Below are 12,237 nucleotides of genomic sequence, written 5' to 3' on the forward strand. Positions count from 1 at the left end.
ATGTTGATCAGGCTGGTCTCGAACTTGTGACCTCAATTGATCTGCCCGCCTTGGCCTCCCAAAGTGCTGGGATTACAGGTGTGAGCCACCACACCCAGCCATAGACTTAAGTCCTGCACACCTCCAGGCTTGCCACATTGCACCTACTAGATGCAAGGCAAATAACTGCCCATAGAGACTATGAAACTACTTTGGTAGCCTCAAAGCTTCATCTGGTTTTGACTTTTTGTTTTAACCTACCAATGACCAAAACTATAAGACCATTTTAGCTAGGGCTGGGATAGAGGCTGGGAAAGCTCAGCACACTGCTTACATCACACTGCTGCACCCTGGCTGGTTTCATAATTTAAATTAGCAACTACAGTATCACAGGAAAGAAGACTACCTTCTTTGGAGCTGTTAGGAAAAGAAAAAAAGACTGCCTAGGGTAGGGGAGGTGGTTTAGCAGCCATTCTCTTTGGCTGTGAGGGTTTCAGAAAGGCATCATGAACGGAAAAAGTCAGATGCAAGTAAAATCTGCACACCCCATTAAGGGAAAATCTCAGTTTACCTTTTGTCTCACTACACCTGAGGTCTGTGTCTTTTCATCCTGTTTTTTCCAGCTCCTGGCACACAGAAAACATTCAATGAACACTCGCCAAACTGAAAACCCAGCAAAATGTGAAAACCCAGCAAGAAAAGTATACAGAAAAGAAGTGGGTCCAAGCAAATGAAGCCTCCAAAAAGGAGCAAAGGGCAAGTGGAGCAGGAGGATGCCGTGTTTTAAAAACAGCCACAAAGCAAGGAGGAGGCAGCAGAGCCACAGCTTACTTGGATTTGAGGAAGGCTGAATAAGGGAAACGTATGAGGAAATGGAGAGAGTCCATTCAGAAAACATAGCCACTCAAGAGATGCTCCAGGCATATGATGTGCTGCCAGAATTTCTAAGCTTCCAGTTCTTTTTTGAGGAGCTCAAGATTTTGGAATAGCTGGGATCAAAAGAGAAATCTCTTTCCCATTGAGTGAAAAGCCCACAGAGAGCCTCATTTGTGCCATTGTAGCTCTCCCAAAGAGATGGGAGAGAAAAGTGGGGCAGACAACCCATCAGCAAAGCTCTGGGCTTGGGGCACAGGGTCTTTGTGACAGCTGGGGCACCTTCACTGTGGCCATTGAGAAGGAAGTTCTGCACCAGCAGGTCTGCGGGGATTATGGGGCAAAGGAGGAGGTTTTCCTCTAGAGATATAGATGCCTACCCTTGTGGGGTGGCTGTTTCAGGCACCAGAAGGACTCAGCCCAGGGGCCCTGGCCCTCTGGGGCTTGGTTTCCTCAATGCAGCGTTTCAATGCTTCAGCAGGTCCCCTGAGCTTAACAGTTCGTGACTCCTGATGATTACAGGGGAGGATTGCTCCACATTTTGTCCAAGGTGATCGTCAAGTTGGGGAAAGCATAGGTACTAGAATTTTCAGATTCATAAAACCATAGGCTTGTAGAGGTAGAAAATACCTCAATATTCACAAATTAAGTCTTCGTGGGTTTGTTTTGTTTGCACTGTTTTTTTTTTTTTTGTTTTGTTTTGTTTTGTTTTTTGAGACGGAGTTTAGCTCTTGTTACCCAGGCTGGAGTGCAATGGCGCGATCTCGGCTCACCACAACCTCCGCCTCCTGGGTTCAGGCAATTCTCCTGCCTCAGCCTCCTGAGTAGCTGGGATTACAGGCACACGCCACCATGCCCAGCTAATTTTTTGTATTTTTAGTAGAGACGGGGTTTCACCATGTTGACCAGGATGGTCTCGATCTCTCGACCTCGTGATCCACCCGCCTCGGCCTCCCAAAGTGCTGGGATTACAAGCTTGAGCCACCGCGCCCGGCCTGCACTGTTTTAATAGAAAAGGAAAGCACATCCCAGAAAAATCCAGTGGCTTGGCAGGCCATCCAGCCTTCCCTGCTGCCCTACTCTATAGCTGTCCTCCTCAAGTGGCTTGATTCTCACAGGGCTAAGCATCCACAACTCCGGGGGGACATGCCCACTGGACCCAGAACTCTGCAATTCCCTGTCCAAATGATAAAGCCCACTTCTAGGGCCTGTGTGAGCTGAGTCACAGCTGGTTCTGGATCCTGCAGGCTAGCATCCTCCCACGGCACATGAGGCCACTTGGGAAAATGGGAAGGAAAAAGAGGGAAGTAAGCCATGGGCCAGTGGCTCTGCACCACCACAGGCCGGTGTGAAACTCCAAGGAGGCCAGGAAGCTGACATTTGAACCCAGGTCACTATGAAGGTCATTATTTAGCAGTTGGTTAGCTTTGTTTGTAATTTGAAGTATTGAGACACAAATGATATGAGGACACTCTCCTCCGGGCCCTTCCTGCAGCTCACCATGACACACACGCAGCTTCCTGAGCAGCTGTCTGATCTCCAGGCTCAGATGTACACATCTCATGAGTCAGGCTTTGCCCAGACCTAAGCCTTCTTCTTTGTTTTATACTTTAGTAAATTTCATAAGAGACCACAGATTACTGTAGCCAAATCTCCCAGTCTTGAGTCATGGTGAGTTTCAGGGGGCACATTTCATCTTCAAGACACTGCACAGCACCTGGTCAGATGGCATGCCAGGCACACAGCCTAGCCCTGGTGCAATTCTTGTTTTCCACCAGAGATAGGCAGCTTCTTTGGTCTTGAACAAACTGACTGCCATGTCCATCATCTTACAGCTGCCAGAGCAGCAAAGGAATAAGGGGGAGAGGAGAGGAGACAAGAAACAGTGCAGAAGAGGGTAAAAAAAGCATTCCACTGCTCCATATTCTGGGGACAAGACACAGCCTCGGCTTTCATGGTGTTAACATTCTAATGCAGCAGTCAGCACATTTTTTTTCTGTAAAGGGCTGGATAGTGATTATTTCAGACTTTGCAAGTTGCAGCTGAGAACCAACTCTGATTGCAACTACACAATTTGGCTGTGGTTCTCAGAAGCAGCTATAGACAACATGTAAGGAATGGGCAAGGCTGGGTTTGGCCCACAGGCCATACTGTGCCCATCCCTGTTCTAGCAAGCAAACAAATTAATGTTCTAGGACATTAGAGACAGCTTCAGCTGCCTTTTAGGCCCCCCCCCCCCATTACCACTTGTTCTGTTTTCTGTTTTACAGTAGGAACTGTAGGTAACTCCAGTTTAGCTGGGATAGCAGATGTTGAAAGATATAAGTTGAAGGTCAGAGAATGGGGGTAATTTTAAGCTCAGAAACTATAATTTTAGATCTTCATTGAACTAAATCAACAGCTGACAGCAGCAGCCTACAGGAAGGTGTAACAAGCCTGGATTTTTACCTGCTTCTCCCATCTGCCCCACCCATTTCATGCAACAAAATGTTTTATAGGTACAGCATCAAGTACTACCTAAACCAGCAGGAGCCTGAGAGCTCAGCTCCAAACATTCATGATCGTTCCCTCAGCTAAATGTCCAGGGAGCTCTACAGAAACAAAATCGCAAGGTCAGTATGTCGATTTCTTTTAAAATGTGGGCTCTTTGGCAAAAATGTCAGCGAAGAGCCAGGAAGTCCTAATTTATTTGCAGTCTCCACTCTGGAGAGGATTCCCTATTTTGGAGTGTTCAGTGGTGTTTATCACTATAAAGGTGAAAATGATGAACTTTGAAAACTGCAGGATGGTAAGCAATTATGAGGTAATGTTTTGCTTTTTGTTATTTTAATTGTCCTCACTTTCTGAGATTCTGAACTGATTAATTTTCCTGTTTTGGTTGTAGGCATGACTCTTCTCCTGTCCTAAGAGCCTTTAAAAAACGTAAGACTCCTCCTCTTTCACCTCCTTCACCCCCTGCATTCTATCATTTGCCAAAATACAGCTTCCAACACCACAAGGCCGTTCCCAAATACCCCTTTTGCGTTTCTTTTATCACTGACCTTTTTCTGGTCGAGGCCTTTATTACTTCCTGCCAGGTGATGTTTCAGCTCCAAGCCTGGCCTGGCCTTTCCCACATCCTCTAATACTACTCTGCTTCTTAAAATTTATCTCCTGAGATCTGTTTGGTAACCACGATTGAACACTTACTATTACCCAGGCACTGTGCTAACTGCCAGATACAATAAGAGGCCCCAGCACCACTCTGGTTGAGAAGCTGTCCCAGAAACAGATGAGGTCAATGCAGTAGGAAAAGGGAGTGAGAGCCGATGGAAGAAGGAAAAGGAAAAAGGAGGAGAGAGAGATTGAGAAAATATGAATGAATGAATTATAGGAGTCCAAAAGAAGCACACTCAACTAGCAGGAAGTGGGAGGGAGCAGGGAAGACTTCCCAAAAGGATCATTCACTTAAGTTCTCAATGGTTAAACTGCAGAGATAAGTGCAAAATCCTCACTTTGACATTAAAGGCCTTTTATGATTTGGCCCCAACTTACCCTTCCAGCTTGACCTCTTGCCAGTCCACATATGAGCTATAGTCTAGCAAAACAAAACCCCTAAATTCAACCCTCATTTTCCTGCCCCAGTCTTTAATTAGTCTCTCCCCTGTGCCTAGAATATCACTTTTCAAATTTGTATTCAGTGTTAACAACTAGTTATTTACATGAAAATACTAAAAAAATTGAGTTAGTTCTGTCTCATAACATATACAAAGATAAATTCCGAGTGGATTAATGTATTTTTTTTAAACAATAAGAAGTCATTTTTATGTCATAATTTTTAAATTGTGAAACAATAACAAATTTACCAGAAAGTTGTAAGTATAATAGAATTTTATCTTCATTCGACAAAAAGCTACCAACCTGAAGCCTCATAGTTTGTGTATTTCCTACAAACAAGTACCTTCTCCATGATCACAATACAACCACCAACAGCAGTAAATTAACACCACTACCATCTAATCCTCAGACCCCATTCAAGTCTCAACAATTACCCCAATAATGTCCTCCTTTAGAGCAAAAGGATCTAGTTCGGAATCACATGTTGCATTGAGTTGGCATGTCTTTTTGATCTCCTTTAGTCTAGAACAGCTCCTCAGTCTTTTAACAATGACAGGTCAGTTATTTTGTAGTGTTCTTTGATGTGGGCCTGTCTGATGTTTCCTCATAATGAGATATATGCTCTGTATCTTTGGCAGGAATATCTCAGAAGCGATACTGTGTTCTTACCATTGCATCCTATTAGATGACATACAATTTCAATTTGACCCATTACTATTGATGTCCACTCTGATCACCTGATTATGGTGGTGTCTGCAGGCTTTTCTGCCATAAGATGATACTCTTTCCCTTTGTAATTGACAAGTATTTTATTTATTTATTTATGAATTCATGGTTTCCTATTTTATTCAATGGGCTTAATTCTTTACCGTTTAGCTTAATGTCCAGTTTGTTCCTTATTTAGCTAATAGAAATAATCAAGATGACTCTTGTATCCTTTTGATGTGTTTCACATCATTCTTTGAGCATTTACCTGCTTTCTGGCCAGGTTCATCTTCCATTTCCCAGTCTGGACTCACCCATTTCCCCAAGGGCCCTGGTTCTTTTTAGGAAATATGCTATTCGGAAGTCAACATCTAGGCACTCTTAGTGGACAGTTAGAGAATATGTATGTACGTATCTATATATGTGTAGATAGAGAATAGGCAGGCCCTTCTAAAAAGAGCAGCTTCAGGTCTGCTAGGATAACCCTTTTCTGCAGAGTGCCCATGGATAGGACTAGTTTGGACAGCATTTGGCATGTCCAGCAGCTCAATTACCTGTCTTCTAGCTGTACTCAAAGAGAAACTGCACATGTGCACATGGGGATATGTTCAGCTGTGTTCCTTGCAGCCTTGTTTATAAAAGCAAAATACTAAAAATAATCTGAATACTAACCAATAGAAAATGAGTAAATAAAGTATGACCTGTTCATGCGATGGATGTTATGTAGTAATGAAAATGAACTAAAAATATGTTAAGTCTCAAAACATAATGTTAGTAAAAATGCATAATGGCAGAATAGGTGCGGCAAGGTCTTTCATGGCTACTGCATCAAAAATTTTGATTTCCTCTACTGCCATCCTCATGGCATATCCCCTTCTTTGCTTTTTCTTACATTTTTAGTAGTTGTCATTCTGTCACATACCACGTTTTTACTTATTTATCTGGTTTATTGTCTCTCTGCCCCTTTGGAATATGAAGAAGACATTTTCATGGGTTTTTTTTTAAAATGGCTGTATCTCCAATGCCTAAAACAATACTTGGCCATAGTTGTTACTCAATAAAGTATTTGCTACCTGGGAAACACCATTCTGGACTTTGGCCTTGCGAAATAACATGACTAAGTTTTCAAAAGCAATTACAACAAAAACAAAAATTGGCAAGTGAAATCTAACTAAAAGAACTTCTACACAGCAAAAGAAACTGCCAACACAGTAAACAGACAACCTAAGAATGGGAGAAAAATTCACAAACTATGCAAACTATGCATCTGACAAAAGTCTGATACACAGAACTTATAAGGAACTTAATTCAACAAGCAATAAACAATCCCATTAAAAAGTGAGCAAAAGACATGAACAGATACTTCTCAAAAGAAGACATACAAGCAGCCAACAAACACAAGAAAGAATGCTCAACGTCACTAATCATCAGAGAAATGCAAATCAAAATTACAAGTAGATGCCATCTCGCACCAGTCAGAATGGCTATCATTACAAAGCAAAAAACAGTAGATGCTGGCAAGACTAGGAAAAAGAGAATGCTTATACACTGTTGGTGTGTATGTAAGTTAGTTCAGCAACTGTAGATTTCTCAAAGAACTTAAAACGGAACTACCATTTGACCCAGCAAAAACATCCAGAATGATTTATTTCTCAAAAGAAAATAAGTCATTATACCAAAAAGACGCATGCACATGTATGTTCACTGCAGCACTATTTACAATAGCAAAGACATGGAATCAACCTAGATGCCCATCAACAATAGACTGGATAAAGAAAATGTGGTACATATATGCCATGGAATACTACAAAGCCGTAAAAAAGAACAAAATCATGTCCTTTGCAGCAACATGAATGTAACTGGAAGCCTTATCTTAAGCAAATTAATACAAAAACAGAAAACCAATTACCACATGTTCTTACTTATAAGTGGGAGCTAAACATTGAGTTATCATGGACAAAAAGATGGCAATAATAATAATAGGCACTGGGGACTACTAAAAGCAAGAAGGGAAGGGAGAAAAGGTTGGAAAAATTATTAGGCAATATGCTCACCACCTGGGTGATGTGATCAATCAGACAATAAGCCTCAGCATCACACAATATACCCGCATAATAAACCTGCACATATACTCTTTAAATGTAAAATAAAAGTTGAAATTATTTTTAAAAATATTTGCTGAATTAATAAGTGAAGTATGGTGCAATTTTTATAAAGCTTAAAACATGTAAAATACTAAATATAAATACATGTGTAGTAAAAAAAAAACATATGCATGAGAATTATAAACACCAAATTCAGGAAGTGATTATGTTTTCCTAGGTGGGGAAAGAAAGGGATGAGATCAGAGAGAACTATGAAAGAGGCTCTACTGTATCTGTAATACTTAAATTTCTTAAAAACATGTGACTCAAACATGGCAATATGTTAAGAATTGACAAAACAAACAGGTAGGCACATAGATATTTTTAAGATTATTCTTTATATTTTTATATACTTGAAATGTTTCCTTTAAAAGTATTATAGGCCGGGCGCGGTGGCTCAAGCCTGTAATCCCAGCACTTTGGGAGGCCGAGGTGGGTGGATCACGAGGTCGAGAGATCGAGACCATCCTGGTCAACATGGTGAAACCCCATCTCTACTAAAAATACAAAAAATTAGCTGGGCATGGTGGCACGTGCCTGTAATCCCAGCTACTCAGGAGGCTGAGGCAGGAGAATTGCCGGAACCCGGGAGGCGGAGGTTGCGGTGAGCCGAGATCGCACCATTGCACTCCAGCCTGGGTAACAAGAGCGAAACTCCGTCTCAAAAAAAAAAAAAAAAAAAAAAAAAAGTATTATATGCCTTCCCTGCTGTGTGCTGTGGCTCATGCTTGTAATCCCAGCACTTTGAGAGGATCCCCTGAGCCCAGGAGTTTGAGACCAGCCTGGGCAACATGGCAAGACTCCATCTCTACAAATATTTTTAAATATACTAAATAAATATAAATAAAAATTAAAATATTCTCCCCAGAGCGAATATCTTACACCACCAGCCACAACCCCTGCCAACATCACCATCAAGCAGAAGCTGCCTTCATTCCCATGAATATTCATAGTCATATGTGCACAACTCTTCTCAATGACAACTAACTGCACTTCTCCCATCCCCCTACTGGATTGCAAGATCTCTGATGTTGAATTTCACTCATCTTTGGATCCCTCACATGATCTTTCATGGTATCTTGCTACAAAATGTATTTTCATTAAATATTAAATTGGTTAGAATAAAAATGTTAATTTGGGAAAGAGCAGACAGAACAAGCCACATAATTTGGAGGGCCCAGTGCAAAATGAAAATGTGATCACCTTGTTAAAAAATTAGACCTTCAAGAGGGCAGTAACAGAGCATTAAATCAAATGCAGAGCCCTGTGAGTGTAGAATCCTGTGCAACTATACAGGCCACATATCCATGAAGCCAGCTGACAACGGGCTTTGAATTCATGACTCACAATGAATCTGAAAGATTTAAAAGAATGCAATGTAGGGAGGCTGCTACCTATGCATCCAAATCCATTAGTTTCTTCTTCCACTGTAACAGAGTCATGACTTGGTGGGTGGTCGCCCAGGTAAGAGCTGCTTTTCTCAAGCTCCTAGTAAGGTGTGGCCTTGTCACTAAGTTTTCTCCAGCAGAACAGAGTAGAAAGGATGTGTGCAAAGTCCAAGAAGGAGTGCCCCTCTACGCTCTCTTCCCCGACTCTGCCATCTGAAATGTAGACTTACGGTAACCTAGTTTTGGCCATGGAAACAGCCTCAAGGACTCAGGATGGCAGAGCCACAAGGTGCAAGGATGCTGGGTCCCTGAGTGTTTGTGTGGAGCAGAGCTGCCGAGTACTACAACACAGTCCCCGCAGACCACTAGGTGGCCCAAGTTAGTGAGGGTCTCCGGCTATGGCTACAGCAGCTGAGCTTGGGTGACTTAAGTGATGGGATGAAACTACTATTTTTTATTCATCCAACAGCCAGATATATGACCTTCCAGACTAAGCCAAGGCTGTAATAGGCCTGCAGGCCCCTGTGTGCTTGTGGCAGCAATGGGCCCTGGGCCAGCTCTGAGGAAGCTTACCTTAGAGGGGTAAGTGAATTCAGCTCGCGTGGGACACACAGCTCCCTCCAAAGAAACTCAAGCAGCTAAAGAGGATGTTAAAGTTCCCTGTCAGAGCAAGCTTGGAAGTCCCATACTGAAATATCTTACAGCACAGTACATTAAAGATGTCCCCGGCGTGCCCAGAACCCTTCCTGCCAGCCTGAGATGGGCTCCTCACCCACCATTCAGATCTCTGTCTCTAGGAGACTCAGTAAGCAGGTTCACTGGAGCTGAAAAGCAGTTGGGCTGTGGCCGATGGGTCAGGGGAAGAGACTATTCACACAGCAGGATTGAGACAACACAGAGTCATCTACTTTCCCACCAAGGCTCCAAATAGCTCCCAAGCCATGTTAAGCCCCAAAGCCAACCAGTTACTCACTGGATAACATCCAGGGATCAAAGATCAGATGTTATATAACAAGCACATGTCCCACAATGCATGAGTGTGCGTGCACGCACACACACACACACACACACACACCTTTCTTTGGCAACAGGCCTTGGCTTTCATAACCACATTCTACTTGGATTTGCTTGGGAATTTTAACAGCTACAGTTAATGAATGTCTATGCCTCATATTCCCATTTCCATGAAAACTGGGCCAGCTATCTGAAGAGGCTTAGACAGAGGGAAACTAGGATATCTGACCTTGGACCTTACAAAACCAGAGATGGATAGAAAGGAATCTGAAATTTGCCAAAGGATACAGCTGAGAAAGTATTTTCAATATCTAGCATTTTTAACATATTTGACATGTTTTCCAAGAAACAGCCCAGGCTACTCATTAAAGCCAGTGAAAAAGCTGAGGTTTAGGGAACTTGCCTGAGGCCAGAGGGAAGCTCAGTGCCAGAACCAGACCAGGTTCAAGTCTTAACGGCCCCAGTCCTGCTCCAGCCCACATACATACCTCTCTTCCTTTTAATTAAAAAGAACAGCAGAGAAGCACACAGGTATCAAGCAAAGGCCAATGACATGTACTGCATATACTTGTCAGACTCCCTTCTCAAAAACACAGTGCAGTATTTCTACAATTACAGCCAAGGAAGAAGATCCATTGCAGGGCTTAAAACACAAGTGAGGCCAGGTGCAGTGGCTCACACCTGTAATCCCAGCACTTTGGGAGTTCTAGGCAGGCAGATCACCTGAGGTCAGAAGTTCGAGAGCAGCCTAACCAACCTGGCGAAACCATCTCTACTGAAAGTACAAAAATTAGCCAGGCATGGTGGTAGGTGCCTGTAATTCCAGCTGTTTGGGAGGCTGAGGCAGGAGAATTGTTTGAACCTGGGAGGCAGAGGTTGCAGTGAGCCGAGATTGCGCCACTGCACTCCAGCCAGGGTGACAGAGCGAGACTTTGTTTAAAAAAAAAAAAAAAAAAAAAAGCACTAGTGAGAAACAAATCTTGGGACTGTAACAGCAAGGTAGGATGGAGAAGAGGGTTAAACAAGGCTGAAGCCACATGCGGAGAGCACAGGAGGGGCCGTTCCCACCTGCAGGCACCTGCGAGGCTCTGTACACACAGCCAAGCGGATAGCAGCAGAGCCAGGGCAACTCGCCTTCACAATACTCCCCAATGGCATAGTTCCATGGATATCTGATGAATAGACATTCTTCCATTCGATCTTTTGATGAAGTCGAAGAAAATGACAAATACAGGCCAAGCTCAAGAAAATAAAACAGAAGGATGAAAGAAAGCTAAAAAAAAAAAATCCATGGTGAGCCATTTGGAATAAACACTCTGCCACTGACACACCCTGGGATTCTGGAAGAAGACTCAGTTAATGCAGGGAGCTGGACACAGGCTTCTTGTCAGGCTAGGTTTGAAAGGTCTGCCAAGATAACAGGAGCTGGCTATTTAGGGAACCGGCACCTTCTGCAAAAAGGAAGAGTCATCTGCAAAAAGGAAGAACTTCAGGAGTGTTAATAAAGTTTCAAACATGCAAACTCATGGATGCACATTTCATGATCTGAGTTCATTTTGGAAGAGCAAGAGATGAAAAAGGGGCTGCATATGGTTGACCAGAGCAGAAGGAGGGGTGCTGGCCTGTTTTTAAGCCACGGAAGTCTTGGTTAATAGCAGAGAGAGAAGGCTGGGAAGAATCTTATCAAGGGGTTCCTGCCTACTATGCCCACATGCCCACCCTTCCATAGGTGTCTATTGTCATGAACACTCATCAGCACCCACAGCTTCTCTCTGGTTGACAGCCCCAAACAAGGCCTTCATTATAAAGCCTCATGGCAGATCCTGCCAAGCCTCCTGACAGCTGGTAGGAGCACGCCAGCTCTATCTTTTCCAAACTCTTCACCATTCTTGGCCAAGTTTTTGTCTGACTCCTGACCCTCACTGATGGTGGTGTTTGTGGCCCCTACTCTAATTCCTACCTTTAGGACTTGGTATGGTTGTTGCTTAATCTTAGGAGCACTGACCCTTAGTATGCCAACAAATGCCCATTCAGACTTCTCTCCTTTCTCCTTGAAAGTCCTGGGGTGAGGTACATATCTTAGTTTCAGGCCCTGGGCTACCTGACTCCCAGCAGTAGTCCATCCATCCACCAACCCTATCAGTCCAACCCCAGCCTCAGGTGGGCGGTTTTGCAAAGTTAGAACAGGGCCACACTGTGATGGTACCTCTATTTGTAATTTGTTCCATACGTTATACCTAACTTGATCTTTAGTTAAATTGTACACAGTTAATCTCATATCTTGGGTTTATTTCTTCTTTATTAATCTTACTGTCCTTTAGACACCAGAATTTAAAACCATCAATATTCAGCTTTTGTTAAGAAGATGCACCCAACCCATATAGATTCAAAGCTCTGGTATCTCTAACTGAAAATGTTTCTTAGCTCTTAACTATTTGTGAGCCCCTACTATGGGTTGAGAAGCATAGTGTGCACTGAGAAACCAAGGACAAGACACAGTTCCCAAATCTTGCCGGACTCAGTGTCCAATGGAGAGA

Source organism: Saimiri boliviensis, chromosome 11, assembly GCF_048565385.1.
Source record: "Saimiri boliviensis isolate mSaiBol1 chromosome 11, mSaiBol1.pri, whole genome shotgun sequence".
Lineage (NCBI taxonomy): Eukaryota > Metazoa > Chordata > Mammalia > Primates > Cebidae > Saimiri > Saimiri boliviensis.